This window comes from Orycteropus afer, unplaced genomic scaffold, assembly GCF_000298275.1.
Source record: "Orycteropus afer afer isolate SDZICR_OR568_19922 unplaced genomic scaffold, OryAfe1.0 scaffold00383, whole genome shotgun sequence".
Lineage (NCBI taxonomy): Eukaryota > Metazoa > Chordata > Mammalia > Tubulidentata > Orycteropodidae > Orycteropus > Orycteropus afer.
In genome coordinates, this window is record NW_006921970.1 from 40,381 (window position 1) to 58,033 (window position 17,653).

The 17,653-nt window shown below is 38.9% G+C and overlaps 1 protein-coding gene across 1 annotated transcript in view; it reads left to right on the plus strand.

The window, feature by feature from the left end:
* The first annotated feature begins 1,534 nt into the window (after positions 1-1,534).
* The window catches only part of ZNF654 (zinc finger protein 654), a 143,111-nt gene continuing 126,992 nt past the window's right edge, over positions 1,535-17,653 (plus strand). Inside the window, exon 1 of the mRNA XM_007953273.2 lies at positions 1,535-1,674. The gene's annotated coding sequence lies outside the window, so the exon portion shown is untranslated. The remainder of the gene's footprint in view (positions 1,675-17,653) is intronic.

Sequence of the window (17,653 nt, forward strand, 5' to 3'; positions counted from 1 at the left end):
ATAGGACAGAAAATCAACCAGCTCCCTGCTCCAGAGGGAGACATCGTCTCTGTTGTCCAAGATTTTTTTCTTTTAGATAACCTTGAAAAGATGAAGTCAGTCAGTGCCTCTTTTGAAAAACTGTAGAAATGTGAGGGATTATGGAAAATTGTCTTCCAACAGAAAGTGATTAGTGGGAAGTTCTTTGAGCTGGAGTATTCTTGGCTTTTCCCACTCTAACTTTCCCAGCTGTTATTAGGAGTCAGCAAGCTTTTTCTGTAAAGATATTTTACCAGCAGTAAACATCAAAAATATGTAAAGATATCAGATATCTTTAGGTTTTGTGAGCTGTATGGTTTCTGTTACAATTACTTAACTCTGCTGTTGTAGTATGAAAACAGCCATAGACAATACATAAATGGATAAACTTGGCTGTATTCTGTTAAAACTTTATTAATATATACATATATTTTGAAATTTGAATTTCATACCATTTTTATGTCACAAAATAGTATTCTTTTGATTTTTTTCCTGATAATTAAAAAATAAAAGCTATTCTTAGGTCAAGATCATGCAGAAATAGACAGCAGGCCAAATTTGGCCAATCCCTATTTTATATGAGTTATGTTAATATAATACATTGTTTTAATTCAAGCAGTCTAGGATATGAGAGTTCATAATTAACATTTTTATAGCAGTTTGATAGTTCTAAAATACTCTTTTTATAAATTATTCCAATTTACTTTTAACAGTGAGATAAGCATTATTATCTCTATTGTATGGTGAGGAAACTAGTGCATAGAAAAGGTAGATGACTTGCCCAAATTCTTAAAACTAATTAAGTGAGAGAGTCAAGACAGTATTCTTAATTTCTTCTTCCTGTGGATAGGTATTACCTGCAATGCAAATTCTAATTATCATTGTCATGCCACTGTATCTCAGTTCTTGTTTATTATCAGAATGCTTAGAGTTCAGTCTTATAAATAATAATGATAATAATAGTAATGCACAGTCCTTCGACTTTTATTACTATATTTTCCCATCTCCAAAACCATACCAAACTTAACTGCCATCAAGTTAGTTCCAACTCATCGTGACCCCTCATTGAGTGTCCAAGGCTGTGAATCTTTATGGAAGCAGACCACCTCATCTTTTTTCCAGAGAGCAGCTGGTGGGTTAGATCCACAGAGCTTTTGTTTAGCAGACAAATGGCTTAACCACTACACCACCAGAGCTCCTTATTCTACCATCTAGCTATTTTAATTTAATGATTAGTGGCTTGAGAAAAGCTGGATTTGGGAGGCATTTGTTATAAAGCTTGGTAAAAATTTGGCATTGAACAGTTAGAGTCATCCATATATCATATATTTTTTCCACAGAAAATAGTTGAGTTTTATATGAAAATAATAGAAGAAACTTTATCCTAAATTATTTGTTTTCATGGTAAACTAATGTTTTAATTTAGCCAGTAAGTTACTCACATTTTTAAACTGGAGATGTTGAAAACATTTTTTATTCTGATGTGCTTCTTGCATTGGTTCTCTTTCAGGTGGTTGAAGATTATGCTGGAAGATGGCAGGTCCCTTTGCCACAGCTTCAGGTTCTTCAGACTGCGCTCTGTTGTTTTACGTCAGCCAGTGCATCATTTCCAGATGAGTGTGAGCATGTACAATATGTTTTGAGTAGTCTTGCTTTGTAAGTACTGTTTACTTTTTATAGAAGTATTATTGCTGTTAGTGTATTTAAAAATTGGTTTTTGATGATTTCCTCAGAGAAAGAGCTTTTCCTAAAGTCTTCCCTCAAAAAGAAGGTTCCCCCCCCCCTTCATTTAATTATTTACATGTAATTTGGAACATTTAACCACAATTTTACTTTTAGCTCTACAAAAGGATGGAATTAATGATATGCAGATCTTAGGGCCCTACTATAAGTTCTTTACTTTCCTTTTTAATTCCCTAGATTGCCTGGTGAACTCTAATATTTAAAGTCCCAGAATACAGGAATCTAGGACATGATAGCAGAGGAGCCATCAGTTTAGGCAAGAAAAAGGTTAGGAAACTGCTGGTTTTAAAAAATGATTGTAAAATCAGTAAACCAGTTAAAGATCACAAATTGAGTACATGTGTGTCTTTTCTTCCTTTATAGGAGTCTACTAGGAGCTCTAGTAGCATAGTGTTAATGTGCTCAGCTGCTCACCAAAAGGTTGATGGTTCCAACCCAACTGAACAGCTGTTCTGTGGGAGAAAGATGTGTCAGTCTGCTTTCCTAAAGATTTGTTTCATAAAGATTTGGAAACTCTATGTGACAGTTCTACTCTGTCCTATAGAATTATGAGTTGAAATTGACTCACTGGTGATGGATTTGAAAAGATTTTTAGTAGCCCATGAAAAGTATAGTAAAAAAGGAAAGGAAAAAAATAAAGTGGAAAGAAAATAGAAAGGATCATAATGGGTGGAAGATTTTGACAATTTTGTGAGGTATAGGAAGCAGATAGAGCAATGATAACTGAAATACAGCAGAGGAAGTCACAACTTCATTTGTCTCATCCCCTGCCCCAAATTTCAGTTGTAGGTTGTGAAATCAATGATCAGCATTAAAAAATACAATAGAAAATATCAGAGTATATCTTATGGGATAAATACATTTTGTGAAACTTTTATTTTATAGATTTATTTTTTTATATGTGTATACTCTTATTTTGTAAAATTTTTTTATTAAACTGTGAGTCCAAAGCAAATCAAACCCACTGCCACTGTGGTCATTGTGACTCATAGTGACTCCCATTGGATTTCCAAGGCTATAAATCTTTATGGAAATAGACTGCCTCATCTTCCTCCTGTGGAGCAGCTGGTGGGTTTGAACTGCTGACCTTTTGGTCTTATCTACTTCTAGTCTTACCCACTATGCCACCAAGCTCCTTAAACTATGGATAGCAGTTTAAAAAAAAAAATTATCCTTGCTTTATAAGATAAGAAGGAGCTCTGGTGGCATGGTGCCTAAGGCATTTGACTGCTAGCCAGGTGGTTGACTGTTCGAACCCACCAGCTGCTCCATGGAAGGAAGATGGGGCAATCTACTTCAGTACTTTCACCTTGGAAACCCAATGGGGGTTGCTATGAGTCGGAATTGACTTGACGGCAGTGAGTTTGTTTTTGTTTTTGTTTATAAGATTAAGATAGGAGGAAGCCAGTCTGCCCATCCCGAGCCTCCACCCAGAATCCTAGAGAGGTGAGAATTTAAAGAGCAAAGTAAGAAATAAAGAGTAGGGAATGAGATACTTTGAGAGAATGTAGATGAAGGAGTTGATTGAAATATTCCATTCAGGCTAATCACCAGGCCTTCAGGCCATGGCAGGGTAAGGAAAACAGTATTACTGACTGCTAACCAGGTGATGGTGGTTCAAACCAACCAGCCACTCTAGGTAATTGAGTTGCTATGAGTTGGAACTGATACGATGGCAATGAGTTTTTTTTTTTTTTTTTTTTTAAATAAATTAATTGACCCTAGAACAAAGACCATTCCATGTTGGTATTTAAGAGTTCCTAATTAAGAGAGCATTAGGCATTAATGGTTCAGTGGTAGTAGAATTCTCACTCTTTCTGCAGGAGATGGCCAGTGTACCTCATGCACAGCCACTGCCTGTAGTCGCTTGTGTATTGTGTGTTGCTCTGGTCCTGAACAGGTCTTAGTGGAACTTGCAGACTAAGATGCAAGAAAGACCTGGTGATCTACCTCTGAAAATCAATAGGGCAGTGAAAACCCTGTTGGTCACAGCAGTTCTTGTTATAGCTGATCATAGGGATGGTACAGGACTGTGCAGCATTTTGTTCCATTATGCATGGTGTTGCCAACAGTTGGGGGTTGCCTGGATGGCAGCCAACAGCTATAACAACAATTGATAAAGCAACAAGAACAACAGCAGCTAATCGCTTAATTACCCTAAAGAAAACCCCATCAGCCATTAAACTCCAGACATGCACACAGGGTCCTGATAGGATGCTTACTGCTTTATTCTTAAATATCAGTGGATGATTTAAAAATCATCAGATGTTTGAGGAATATTTTCAACAGGAAAAACATACAATGAGAATGAACGTTAAAAAAAAAAAAAAACTCCTGGAAGAAATAGTTTTATTGTTAGAAACAGAAGAAACTGAAAGGTAAAATAGGAAGTCCATAATTAGTATTTTTAGAGAGCTTTTAAAGTTTGGTAGGAATGTAAAGCTGAAGAAATAATCCTGAATATAAAATAATACAACAAAGAGAATGAACGTTATCAGTAAAGAAAAGATACAGTAGCTCCATGTAGGTGGTTTAGTGTTTAACTGACTAGAGTTCCAAAAAGAGCACATAGAGAAAACATCAGAGATTTTCAAAGAGATAATAATAAAAGAATTTTCAGAGTTGAAACTCATGAACTTCCAGAGTGAAAAAGCCCAAAAGTTTCAGCATAATGATATAAAAAATCTTCAGGTAAGTAGATCATTTTGAAATTTCAAAAAATCAATGATAATAAAACAGATCCAAACACTTTCTAGAAAGAAAAAACTAGGTCATCTATAAAGGAACAAACGTCATATTGGCATCAGTCTTCACACTGCCACATTGGATGGTTCATATAATGAACTAGTATGTCTATATTTTGAGAAGAAATTACTTTCAATCTAGAATTTTATACTTACCTCGACTATCAGTGAAGTGTGAGAGTAGAATAGATATTTCCAGGCATGTAAGAACTTAGAAAATTGACTTGCCAACATACCCTTTCTTAGGATATTATCAGAGCAGGTGCTTCAGAAAATTTAGAGTTGTAGTATACAAACAAAAACAAGGAATGTGACACTGGATTCAGAAAGCAGTGGATTTTGCCCAAGATAGCAGGGAAGGGAGTTTCCAGGATCACTGTTGGGTAGTAGGTCTACAGACATGTTGGCCGCTAGAGGGAATTATCTAGTAAAAATGGAGACTTGAGACTCACCTTGAATATTGGGAACATTTAAGATAATGATAAAAGGAAACACGTAAAAGAAATAAAAAGACGACTAGAAACTCCAAGAAAATTAAAAGTAATCTGGACAAGAAAAGACATATACCAAAACCAAACTCACTTCCATGAAGTTGGATCCGACTCATAGCAACTTATCCTTGGATTTCCAAGGCAGTATCACTACGGAAGTACATTGCCCACCCTTCTGAGGAACAGTTGGTGGGTTTGAACCACTAGCCTTCTGGTTAGTAGTCAAATGCCTTAGGCACTATGCCACCAGAGCTCCCAAAGGAAATTGCTTAGATGTATACTGAATGTTGTCTTAATGTAAATAGTGTTTATTAACTTATTAAACTTTTAGACAAAGTATAATTACGTAAGAGAGGGAATATTTTATGGAAGTTGAGAGTTGAAAGAGAACAGAGCCACTAATGTCCTCCAATTCTTATTTTACAAAATGTAGTGTCATTAGTAGATGAGACCATGAAGAAAGGTGTAAGTAAAGTGACAGAAATAAATAATGTGGGAAATAATAATGAGAAAATATTGGGAAGTGGTGTTGGTAATATGAGGAGTTAAATTGTCTCTGTGTTGGTAAGGAGTCAAGCAATAATATTAAAATTGTTAAATGAAGAAATACTTGTGCCAGTTTATTATTAGCAGCTATTAAAAATATTGAAAGTTAACTGTAGGGAGTTAGACCAGTGTTAGACCTGAAGTCTTCTATACATTTAATATTTTTAAACCTTGAAGATATATTGATTTCACTTATATGAATTATATGTTTTTTGATACATGTGTGTGTGTGTGTATACATATGTTGTTGTTTGCCGTCGAGTCGGCCCCGACTCATAGTGACCCCTCCTTGGGTTTCCGAGGCAGTATCACTACAGAAGTAGGATTGCCCAACCTTCCTTCCGAGGAGTGGCTGGTGGGTTTGAACCACCAGCCTTCTGGTGAGCAGTCAAGTGCCTTAGGCACTATGCTACCAGAGCTCCTATGTACGTATGTGTATATATATATAAAATGGTGTATGTACATTGTGCTTCTTTAAAAGTTGATTTCTCTATATTTAAAGTTGTATAAATATAGGGAAGGAGCTCTAGTAATGCAGTGGCTAAAGCATTTGGCTGCTAACCAAAAGGTCAGCGGTTCAAACCCACCAGATGCTCCATGGGAGAAAGATGGGGCAGTTTGCATTCATAAAGATTTACAGGCTTGGAAACCCTACGGGGCAGGCATTTCTATTGTGTCTTGTAGGGTTGTTACGAGTCAGAATCAACTCAGTGGCAGTGTGTTGGGTTTGATTTGGAAATAAAACCAAAAAAAAAACAAAAACAGGAAGCTCATTGCCATCGAGCTGATTCCAACTCATAGCAACCCCCTTTGGGTTTCTGAGGTGGTAAATCTTTATGGAAGTAGAATGCCCTTCCTTCCTCAGAGTGGCTAGTGGGTTTGAACTGCCAACCTTCTAGTTAGCAGTCATATGCCTTAGGCGCTATGTCACCAGAGCTCCCTATAGGAAATATAAGGAATGTTTACATTTGTAAGAGCAAGCTAGTTTTTAAAAATACGTATTACTTTAAAAGGTATTTTGTGATGCCTAAATGAATATGGCACATGTATTAGGATTTTTTTATTTTAACTGATAATCTTAAAGTAAAGTACAAAGCGGGGCTGTAGGGAGAGATTTATTAGATAACTCAACCATGGAAAAGCAAGGAGTGGAACTAGTTTCAGGATTTTCTGGATCCAAAGAATAACATACCATTTAGATCTCTTTGCTCCCTTTCCCTATTTCCTCTTTTGGCTTCATTCTTTCAGAGCTGCTGATAGTTCTTGGTTTAAGGTTAGTTATTCACAAGTGAAAAGAAAAACCTTCCTCTCAATTCCAATTCTAGAAATATCTTGGGATAAACTATGACTGAGCTGGTATTATGAGCCCAACATCTGGACTGATCACTGCTGAGGAGAATGTGATAGGGGTTTTAGTTTAGTCTGGTGACAGACCTACCCCACTGCTATAGGAGAAGAGGATACTGGATTGGCAACCCTTCCAAAATCATAGAAATGTTGGAATGATAAGCAGTTTTCTCAATAAGTGTATGAGAGGTAATGTGGAAGAGTGCTGGTTAAGTAGACAACAGTAATAGATAACACACTATGAAGAATAATTTTATATGTTCATTTGTAGGCCATCACAACAGTTTCAACTTACACTCTACTGACTTTTGAGGAAAATTAAAATAAATATTATAAAACACAGGTGATTTGTAACTAAATGTTACTTTTGTTTTCATTGCCTTCTTGGGATTTTACATTCCTTTTCATTTTTGTCACATTTTAAACTTTTGGATTGCTATGTGAAGGTGTTCTCTTAAACCTTTCAAAAGTACTCTTTATTTATTTATGATGTCATTTGTTTACTTCCATTTCCTTGCTTACTAGCCCGTTTTTTTTTTACTATTGTACGTGAAAAAGGATAATGTTATAAACAAATTTAATCTAAGAAGGACAGTGCCAGGTTAAGCAAAATAAATTATCATTGAGAGTTTTAAATAATATTTTTAAAAAGAAAACTTTCTGCGTTACTTGAATTTACTTTAACAAAAAAATTCTGTTGTTAAGTATAACTTAAAAATAGAGAAATACCAACATGGTGGTTCTGTTAAAAGAATAATAAATCTCTGATGTTGTTGTTGTTGTTATGTGCCGTCTAGTCGGCCCCGACTCATAGTGACCCCTCCTTGGGTTTCTGAGACAGTATCGCTACGGAAGTAGATTGCCCAACCTGTAATAGTATTCTATTTTATTTAAATAAATACTTAAGCCAGAAATTCCCTCTAACAATTATTCCATAATTATTTGTTCTTTCATTCCATATACCTCTGTGTTTGGTTCTAAGATAAAGGAGAAAATAAGATAGATAAGTCTCTGAGCTTAAAGACCGTACAAAAGTAAGAGATACTAAACAAGCATTTACACTATTATATAATAGCAGTTCTGAGAAAATTACAGTGTGTAATTAGAGTGTCACATGGACGTTGACCTGGTCTGGGAAGTCGGAAAATTTGCTGGATAAGCTGAACTCTGAAGGAATGATAGGAATAAATTATATGAAGAAAGTCAAGAACCTTCCATAAAGGTGAACAGAATGTCTCAGGCCCCTGAACAAGAAGTCAGGATATTGACTTACTGAATATTATTTGTAATATCTTTCTGTAGAATTCTTATTATAGCATGGATTTTAAGTTTTTATTCACTTGAAAAACTACAAATATATAACTGAAAAAAAGCCAGACTCACTGCCATCAAGTCAATCCCAACTCATAGTGACCCCCATTGAGTTTCCGAGGTGGTCAGTCTTAACGGAAGTAGATTGCCCAGTCTTCCTTCTGCAGAATGGCTGATGGGTTTGAACCGCCAGCCTTCTGGCTAACAGTCAAATGCCTTAGGCACTGTGCCACCAGAACACCTTACAGGTATATCGGTGAGCAAAAGAATAGTCCCACCACTTGCCTGCCAGTTTATTGTACTGGCTTGCATCTTGCTGTGAGGCTGGAAGCTATGCTTCCAGTATTTCAAGTACCAGCAGGGTCACCCATGGTGGACAGGATTCAGCAGAGCTTCCAGACTAAATCTGGGAGGGAGGACAGGGCCTTCCACTTCTGAAAAAGTTGGCCACTGAAAACCTTATGAATGGCAGTGAAATACTGTCTGATGTATTACCGGAAGACTTTATGAATAGCAGTGTAACATTGTCTGATACAGTGTTGGAAGAGAGCCCCTAAGATTCAACACACTCAAAATATGGTTTAGGAAGAGCTGCCTTCTCAAAGTAGAGCTGACCTTAATGACCTTAAGGTGGTTGAACTAAAGCTTTGGGGACTGTAAGCTGGATTCAGAAAAGGTCGTGGAACGAGGGTATCATTCCTGATATCAGATGGATCTTGGCTGAAAGCGTAGAATACCAGAAAACTGTTTACCTGTGTTTTATTGACTATGCATAACATTCAACTGTGTGGATCACAACAAATTATGGATAACATTGAGAAGAATGGGAATTCCAGAACATTTAAGTGCTCATGAGGAACCTATACATCGACCATAAGGCTGTCATTCCAACAGAACAAGGGGATACTGCATAGTTTCAAATCAGGAAGGGTGTGTATCAAGGTTGTCTCCTTTCACCATACTTGCTGAGCAAGTAATCTGGGAAGTTGGCCTTTGCGGGGAAGAATATGGCATCAGGATTGGAAGGAGACTCATTAACAACCTGCAATATGCAGATGACAAAGTCTTGCTGAAAGTGAAGATGACTTGAAGCACTTATGATTAAAGATTACAGTGTGCAGTGTGGGTTACACCTCAACATAAAACAAAAGTCCTCAACACTGGATGAATATTTTGCATCACAATAAATGGAGAAAAGAATGAAGCTGTTAGGGATTCCATTTTACTTGGATCCACAATTAATACCCGTGGAAGTAGCAGTCAGGATGTCAGATGGAGTATTGCACTGGTCAAATCTGCCTTAATAGACCTCTTGAAAGTATTAAGGAGCCAAGGTTTCACTTTAAAGACTACGGTGTGCCTACCTGAAGCCATAAGGAGCTCCGATGTCATAATGCCTGAGGCATTTCACTGCTACCAAGAAGGTTGGTGGTTCAAATCCACCAGCTGCTCCGCAGAAGCAAGATGGGCATTTTACATCCATAAAGATTTACCACCTTGGAAACCCAATTGGGCGTTGCTATGAGTCAGAATTGACTTTATGGCAGTGGGTTTGTTTTTGGGGTTTGGTAACCCAACCCAGAGTATTTTCAGTCACCTCATATGCATGTGAAAGCTGGAAGATGAATAAGGAAGATCAAAGAAGAGTTGATACCTTTAATCATAGTGTTGCAAAGGATACTGAAAATTTCACACATTGCCAGAAGAATAAACAATTCTGTCTTGGAAGAAGTGTGGCCAGAATGCTCTTTAGAAGCAAAGATTGACAGATTTCGTCTCACCTACTTTGGTCATCACATTGTCAGAAGAGATTAGTCCCTGGAAAAGGATATCATACTTGGTAAAGTAGAGGGTCAGTGAAAAAGAGGAAGACCTTCAACAAGATGGATCTACATAGTTGCTGCAATGATGAGCTCATGCATAGCAAGTGTTGTGTGGATGGCACACACTGGGCAGGTTCTCGTTCTGTTGTACATAGGATCGGTGTGAGTCAGAGCAGAGTGGATGGAACTTAACAACAATATTTTCTGGTATTATTGTCTGGCTTACATGATCACCTTAAAAAAAAAAGAGAGAGAAAAAAAAAAGCCTATACTTATTTTGCAAGTTATAGATCATGAAGTTTTGCCTTGTAGGCTGGGAGACTCAAAAAACTACAGTTTTGCTAAGGAAAAAATGAAAGCACATTCTGTTTTTTTCTTTTGTTTTTTGATCACTGTTGTTGTTATGTTGTTGTTAAGTGCCGTCGAGTCGTTTCCAACTCATAGCGACCCCATGCACAGCAGAACGAAACACTGCCCGATCCCGCGCCAGCCCCACAGTCCCTGCTATACTCGAGCCCATCATCGCAGCCACTGTATCAGTCCATCTCCCTGAAGGCCTCCCCCTCTTTCGTCGACCCTCCACCCTACCAAGCATGACATCCTTCTCCAGGGAATGGTCCCTTCTTACAACATGACCAAAATAGGTGAGACGAAGTCTGGCCATTCTTGCTTCCAAGGAGCATTCTGGCTGCACTTCCTCCAGGACAGATCTGTTAGTTCTTTTAGCAGTCCACGGTACTTTCAGCATTCTTCGCCAGCACCACAACTCAAAAGCATCAACTCTTCTTCGGTCTTCCCTATTCATTGTCCAGCTCTCACATGCATACCAGGCGATTGGAAATATCATGGCTTGTGTCAGGCGCACCGTAGTCCTCAAGGAGATATCCTTGCTCCTCAGCACTTGAAACAGTTCCTTCGCAGTTGACTTTCCCAATGCTACACGTCATCTAATGTCCTGACTGCTGCTTCCGTTGGCATCGATTGTAGAACCAAGCAACGTGAATTCCTTGACAACCTCAATCTTCTCTCCATTGATTGTGATGCTGCTCATTGGTCCAGTTGTGAGGATTTTTGTTTTCTTTATGTTGAGATTTTGATCACTAGGCCTTTTTAAAAAAAATTGTAATTTGGGTAAAAGTTTACAAAGCAAATTCAGTTTCCGTTCAACAGTTCATACACATTTTGCATAACATTTATTGCAATTGCCATAATATAACAGCTCTCTTCCCAGTTCCTCCCTGTGTTTACCTTTCCCCTGTGTCTTCTTTACTATCCGTTCTTGACCTTTGACCTATCACCCTGTACAACTGCTGCCCTTCTGATCTTCCATGGTTGATTGTTCTAAGGAGTGTACCTACCTGGTATAAATGTTCACCTTACAAAACCAAATTCACTGCCGTTAAATCAAATCTGACTCATAGCAACCCCTCCTTGGGTTTCTGAGGCGGTATCTCTATGAAGTAGATTGCCCGGTTTTCATTCCAAGGAGTGGCTGATGAGTTTGAAACACCAGCCTTCTGGTTAGTGGTCACATACTTTAGGCATTATGCCACCAGAGCTCCTATTCATCTTACAGGCCTGTCCATTGTCTGGCTGGAAGCCACGGGGGTGAGTTCGGTTCCAGGCCTGAATGGTGACTGGGGCCATAGTCTAAGGGATTTCACCAGTCTCTATCAGACCAGCAAACCTGGTCTTTTTTATGATTTTGAGTTTTGTTCTTCTCCCAGGATTATTTTGATCTCTTTCTGAGTGGTTGACAGTGGTAGCTGGGCATCATCTAGTTCTTCTGGTCTCAAAGTCATGTTGGCTGAAGTTTGCATTGTCCACTAGTCCCTTGGACTAACTGTTTCCATGCATCTTTCATTTTCTTCATTCTTCTTGGCTCTAGATGAAGAGAGACCAATTGTTGCATCTTAGGTGGATGCACGCAAGCTTATTTATTATTTTTTAAATTGTGATTTGGGTGACAGTTTACAGAGCAAATTCATTTTCCATACAATAGTCCATATACATTTTGTTTCATGACATTGATTCCAATCCCTGTAATGTAACAGCTCCTTTCTTACTTCCTGTGATTACCTTTTCACTCTGTCTTCTTTCATATGCATTCTTACCCTCTGAGCTCTCTCCCTGTGCACTACTGCCCTTCTGATCTTCCACAGTTGATTGTTCTAGGGAGTCTACTTACCTGGCATAAATCTTCACCTTATATGCCTGTTGTGGGAGTGAGTTCAGTTCCAGGCCTGAAGGATAACCTGGGGCCATACTCTTGGGGGTTTTACCAGTCTCTGTGAGACCAGTAATCCTTTTGTTACTGATCATTTTGAGTTTTGTTCCACATTTTTTTCCCATTCTATTCAGGACCTCCTATACTGATCCCTTTCCAAGTGGCTGAAAGTGATAGCCAGGCACCATCTAATTCTTCTGGTGTCAGACTCATGTAGGCTAAGGTTTCCCTGGTTCACTAGTCCTTTGGACTAGTTGTTTCCATGTGTCTTTGATTTTCTTCATTCTTATTTGCTCTGGAAGAGGAATGACTAATTAGTGCATCATAGATGGCTGCTTTCAAGCTTTTAAAACCCCAATCGCTACTCACTGAAGTAGGATATGTAATGATGTTTTTGTGTAGTATGTTATGCCAGTTGAATTTGACGTCCCCTGCAACCATGGTCCAGCCCATGGGCCCAGCAACTCTCCTTCAAGATGTTTGGCTGTGGCTAAGAAGTTAACATAACTTTGCCCTGTTAGCTCTATTATATCTATATGGGCATTCTTATAGGACATACAAATAAGAATGGAGAAATATTGTTGGCCAAACTTATATTTTGTCATGAGTATGCTGCCTTTTACCTTCCAGCAAGATGGCAGAATAGGCAGATAAGCTTCATAGATTGTTTATGAGAAAGAAATGAGAGAAAACAATTGAAGCAAATACAGAAGATAATCCTGGAACCCTGAGCTTCAAAGGGAAGGATAATGAAGTGGATTCACATAACAACAATAACAGTGGTGGCATAGTGCCTAAGGCATTTGACTGCTAACCAGAAACCTGGTGGTTCAAACCCATCAGCCACTCTTCGGAAGGTTGGGCAATCTACTTCCATAGTAATACCGCCTTGGGAAGCCAAGGAGGGGTCACTGTGAGTTGGGTTCGACTTGATGGCAGTGTGTTTGTTTGTTTTGTAGAAGAACCTGAATAAAAACAGTGAATGAAGAGACAAAAATACATGTGGACTGTCGGCTTTCCTGAGGGTGCCATTTCAGCCATTTTGAATATTTGCAGGCAGTGTTTGGATCCAGGCAGCAACCTAACAATAGGCTTTGCTTACCAAGGACAGCACCGGCAACTGCACTGGAGGCTGGCAACTAGAAAGGTGCTATATTTGCCTTGTTACCCTTGTACCTCACACTCTCAAGGGGAATGGGTGTGCAGCTATCCCTCACCTCTCCCCTCCTTCTGACTGGCAGGAATTCCATCCTGGTCTGGGCACCCTGCCACCATCTGCTTTCTGGCCATCATGAATTGGTACCAGTACTAGGTGTCCTGTTCCCAGCCACCATTTGTGCCTGTAAGAATTTTTTCTGAGATGAGGTACCTAACATCCAGTCAGCTTTGAGATGGCAAGAACTAATGTTCTGCAAACAAGACTCTGCTCCCAGGTGTCTTTTGAAATAGCAAGAATTTTCTCTGGGACTAGAAACCCTCTCCACAGCTGCTTTTTGAGCTGACTGGAACTTCATCTCAAACAGGTGCCTTGTTCCAAATCATCTTTTGGAGTGGCAGGAATGTTTTCTGGCTCAAGGAGCCTACCCCCCAGTACTGTCTGCATCACCAGGTACTAGTCTGAAATTAGGTGCCCTGCCCCAAGTTGACTGTTGCATAGATGGGAACTAGCTCCTAGATCAGTCACCCTGCTATCAGCAGCATCTTGGGCTGGCAGGAACTTTTGCTGGATCTAGGTGCCCTATGGCAAGCCCTTTTTGGGACAGCAGGAACTTTTTGAGACCAAATACCCTATCCACAGCTGCAGGCAGAAATTCCTCCTGGAACCACGTGCCTTGCTTCCACCACCGTTTGGGTCAGCAGGAACTCTTTTGAGGTCATTTGCCCTGACCCCAGTTCCCTTCCAGGCAGACAGGAACTAGTACCAGAACCAGGTGTCCTGCTTCTTATTGACTGCTTGGCCAGCAGAAACAGAGTCCATGTGCCCTGTCCCCACTGTTTGTTTTTTTTAAATTATTCTTTTTCCCTTCCTTGACTTCCTTTCTTTATATTTTTTCTTTTCTCTCTCTTCCCTCGTTCTTGCTTTTTTTTTTCTTTTTACTGGTTTCCTTTTTTCTTTCCTTCCATCTTTGTATTCATCCCATCCCTTGTTTTTTGTTTGTTTGTTTTGTTTTGTTTTGTTTTTCTTCATTCTTTTTTCTCTTTCTGTCTTCTCTTATTCTCCGATCTCCAGGTATTTTTTTTTTCTTTTTCTTTTTGTCCTTTCCTTTTTTTAGTTTTTCTTTTCATTTATTAATTTATTCCTTTTTCATTTTTTCTGCAGTTGTTGCTATTTGTTTGTCCTTTCTGTTTTTATTTTTTTAGCATTTTAATTGATTTTTTTTTCTCCAACTGGTGAGAGACAGCAACCATGCCCACATGACCCACCCACATCTGTACCTTCTGCAGCCCAGCCCACTGAGTGAGGGCCACTACTTGCTTCTGCACCAACTGATCAGTGATAGACGGTAGCCTATACCAGTCCATTTCACCCTCAGCTGCTCTTCATGAACAGCTAACAGAGATCTGTGCACACACTCTCATTCTGTATCACACCCACCAGGAGGTAGGTGGTGAGTGCCTAAGGGCTGCCAAACTAACTCGCCTCTAAATTTCACATGTAAAACAAAGTCAGGCACCCCTGAAACTAAAGATTTTCAAGCAGAGAGCTTACATACATTTTACTAGTTTTACATAAAATAAAATCAACTTTGTTTAACTTTTTAAGGTACTCCTAAGTTGTTTTCTGTAGTGACTGCACCATTTTACAGTCCCACCGGCAGTGGACAAAGGTTCCACTTGTTATTTTCTGTGTTTCTAATAATAGCCATTCTAGTAGGGGTAAAGGAACTCTATCCATAGTGGATAACTCTATCCACTCTTATCCACTATTGATAACTCTTTCCATAATGGATAAGGCATTTGGCTGCAAATCAGAAGGTGAGTGGCTCAAACCTACCAGCAACTCTGCAGAAGGAAGATGGGGTGATCTACTTCCACAGAGATTGACAACCCAATGGGGGTCAATACGAGTTGGAATAGACTTTGATGGCAGTGAGTTTGGGTTTTTTTTGTTTGTTTAGTCGTGTTAAAGTAGTATATCATTATTTTTATTTGCATTTGCATTTTTCTAATGGCATTAATGGATAAGCAGTGGTAGTTCAGTAGTAGAATTCCTTCCTTTCATGTGGAAGACTTTTGTCTGATTGCTGACCTGTGCAGGCTCATATGTTGCCACCACTTGTCTGTCAATGGAGGCTTGCCATGTTGCTGTAATGCTAAGTCAGTTTCAACAGAGCTTCCAGACTAAGACAGTAGAAAGAAAGGACTTTTGATCTACTTTTGAAAATCAGCCAGTTAAAACCCTATGGGTCACATCAGTGTGATCTACACCCAATTGTGGGGATGATACAGGACCAGGCCACATTACCTTCCATTATGCGTGGGGTTGCCATGAGTCAGAGGCCTACTCAGTGGCAGCTAACAACAATGAATGACTAATGAGATTAAGCATCTTTTCATGTGCTTATTGGCCTCTTGTATATTTTCTTTGGTGAAATATTTATTAAGTCCTTTGCCCATTAATTTTTTTTTTTTTTTTTGGTCTTTTTGTTGTTGAATTATAGAAATTCTTTATATAGTCTGGATATTTAACCCTTTCAGATAAAGGGTTCCTAAATGTTTTCTTCCATTTATACATTGTCTCTTCACTTTTCTGATAAAGTGCTTTAGTGCACAAAAGATTTTAGTTTTGATGAAATCGGATTTATCTGTTTTCTGTTTCTTGTTTTTCTGTTGTCATGTCTGTGAAACCATTGAAACTAGGTCAGGAAGCATTATTCCTGTGTTTAAAGAGTTTTATGGTTTTGGTTCTTACGTTTAGGTTTTTGATCTATTTTGAGTTAATTTTTACATATTATATGGGGAGGGAAACAACCTTTTTTTGTTGCATGCAGAGATGTAGTCCCAGCACCATTTATTGAAGAGAATATATTCTTTTCCATTGGATAGACTTAATGCACTTACTGGAAATCAGTTGGCCATAGATGTATTAGTTTATTTTTGAGTTCTCTATCTATTCCATGGGGAGCTCTGGTAGCATAGTGGCTAAGGGACTTGACTGCTAACTGGAAGGCTAGCAGTTCAAACCCACCAGCCACTCCTCGGACGGAAGATGGGGCAGTCTACTTCCGTAGTGATACTGCCTCGGAAACCCAAGGAGTGGTCGCTATGAGTTGGGTCCGACTCAACAGCATATAACAACAACAACAATCTATTCCATTGGTCTTTGTGGTCATTATTATGCCATTACCAGAAAATACATTCCTAAGTATGTATCTCAAACAATTGAAAGCAAGAACACAAATAGATAGTTGTACACCACCCTTTGTTGCAGTACTATACGCAGTGGCCAGAAGGTAGAAACAATTCAACATATGTATTAATATAAAGACGAATACAATATCTGTTAACAGATGAATGGACAAATGAAATGTGGTATATACATGCAATAAAATATAATTCATTTATAAAGAAAAATGACTTCCAGATAAGTGCTACAACATGGTTGAACCTTGGAAACATACTAAGTGAAATAAGCCAGACACAAAAAGACACATAATGTATCTTCTCTCTTAGGTAAAATGTCCTGAATAGTCAAATGCATTAAGGTCAACATTTCTTAGTCATTATCTGACATGGGTGAGGGAAAAAATAGAGGAAGGGGAGGGGTATTAATTAGTCCAAAGTTTTTGAGGATCATGTCTTGTCTCTTTCACCTTCTTGTAGCCTCAGGCATTTCTCAGGTTGCAGCTGCCTCATAACTCCCTTATTATATGGTCCTCTTGCCTCTGTCCCTCTGTATCTGTTTTCCTTATTAATAGACACGTTCAGATTGGATTAAGACCTACTCAACTCCCTTATTAGTTTATGTTAAGTGATAACATCTTCAAATACTCTTTTACCAAAGTTACATGCATTGGTACTAGGGATTGTCATTGCTGTTAGGTGCCGTCAAGTCGTTTCCAACTCCTACCAACCCTGTGCACAGCAGAACGAAACACCACACGATCCCACGCCAGCTCCATGATCCTTGCTATACTTGAGCCCATCATCGCAGCCAGCATGTCAATCCATCTCATTGAAGGCCTTCCCTTCTTTCGTCGACCCTCCACCTTACCAAGCATGACATCCTGCAGGGAATGGTCCCCTCTGACAACATGACCAAAATAGGTGAGACGAAGTCTGGACATTCTCACTTCCAAGGAGCATTCTGGCTTCACTTCCTCCAGGGCCAATCTGTTAGCTCTTTTAGCAGTCCATGGTACTTTGAGTATTCTTCACCAGTACCACAACTCAAAAGCATCA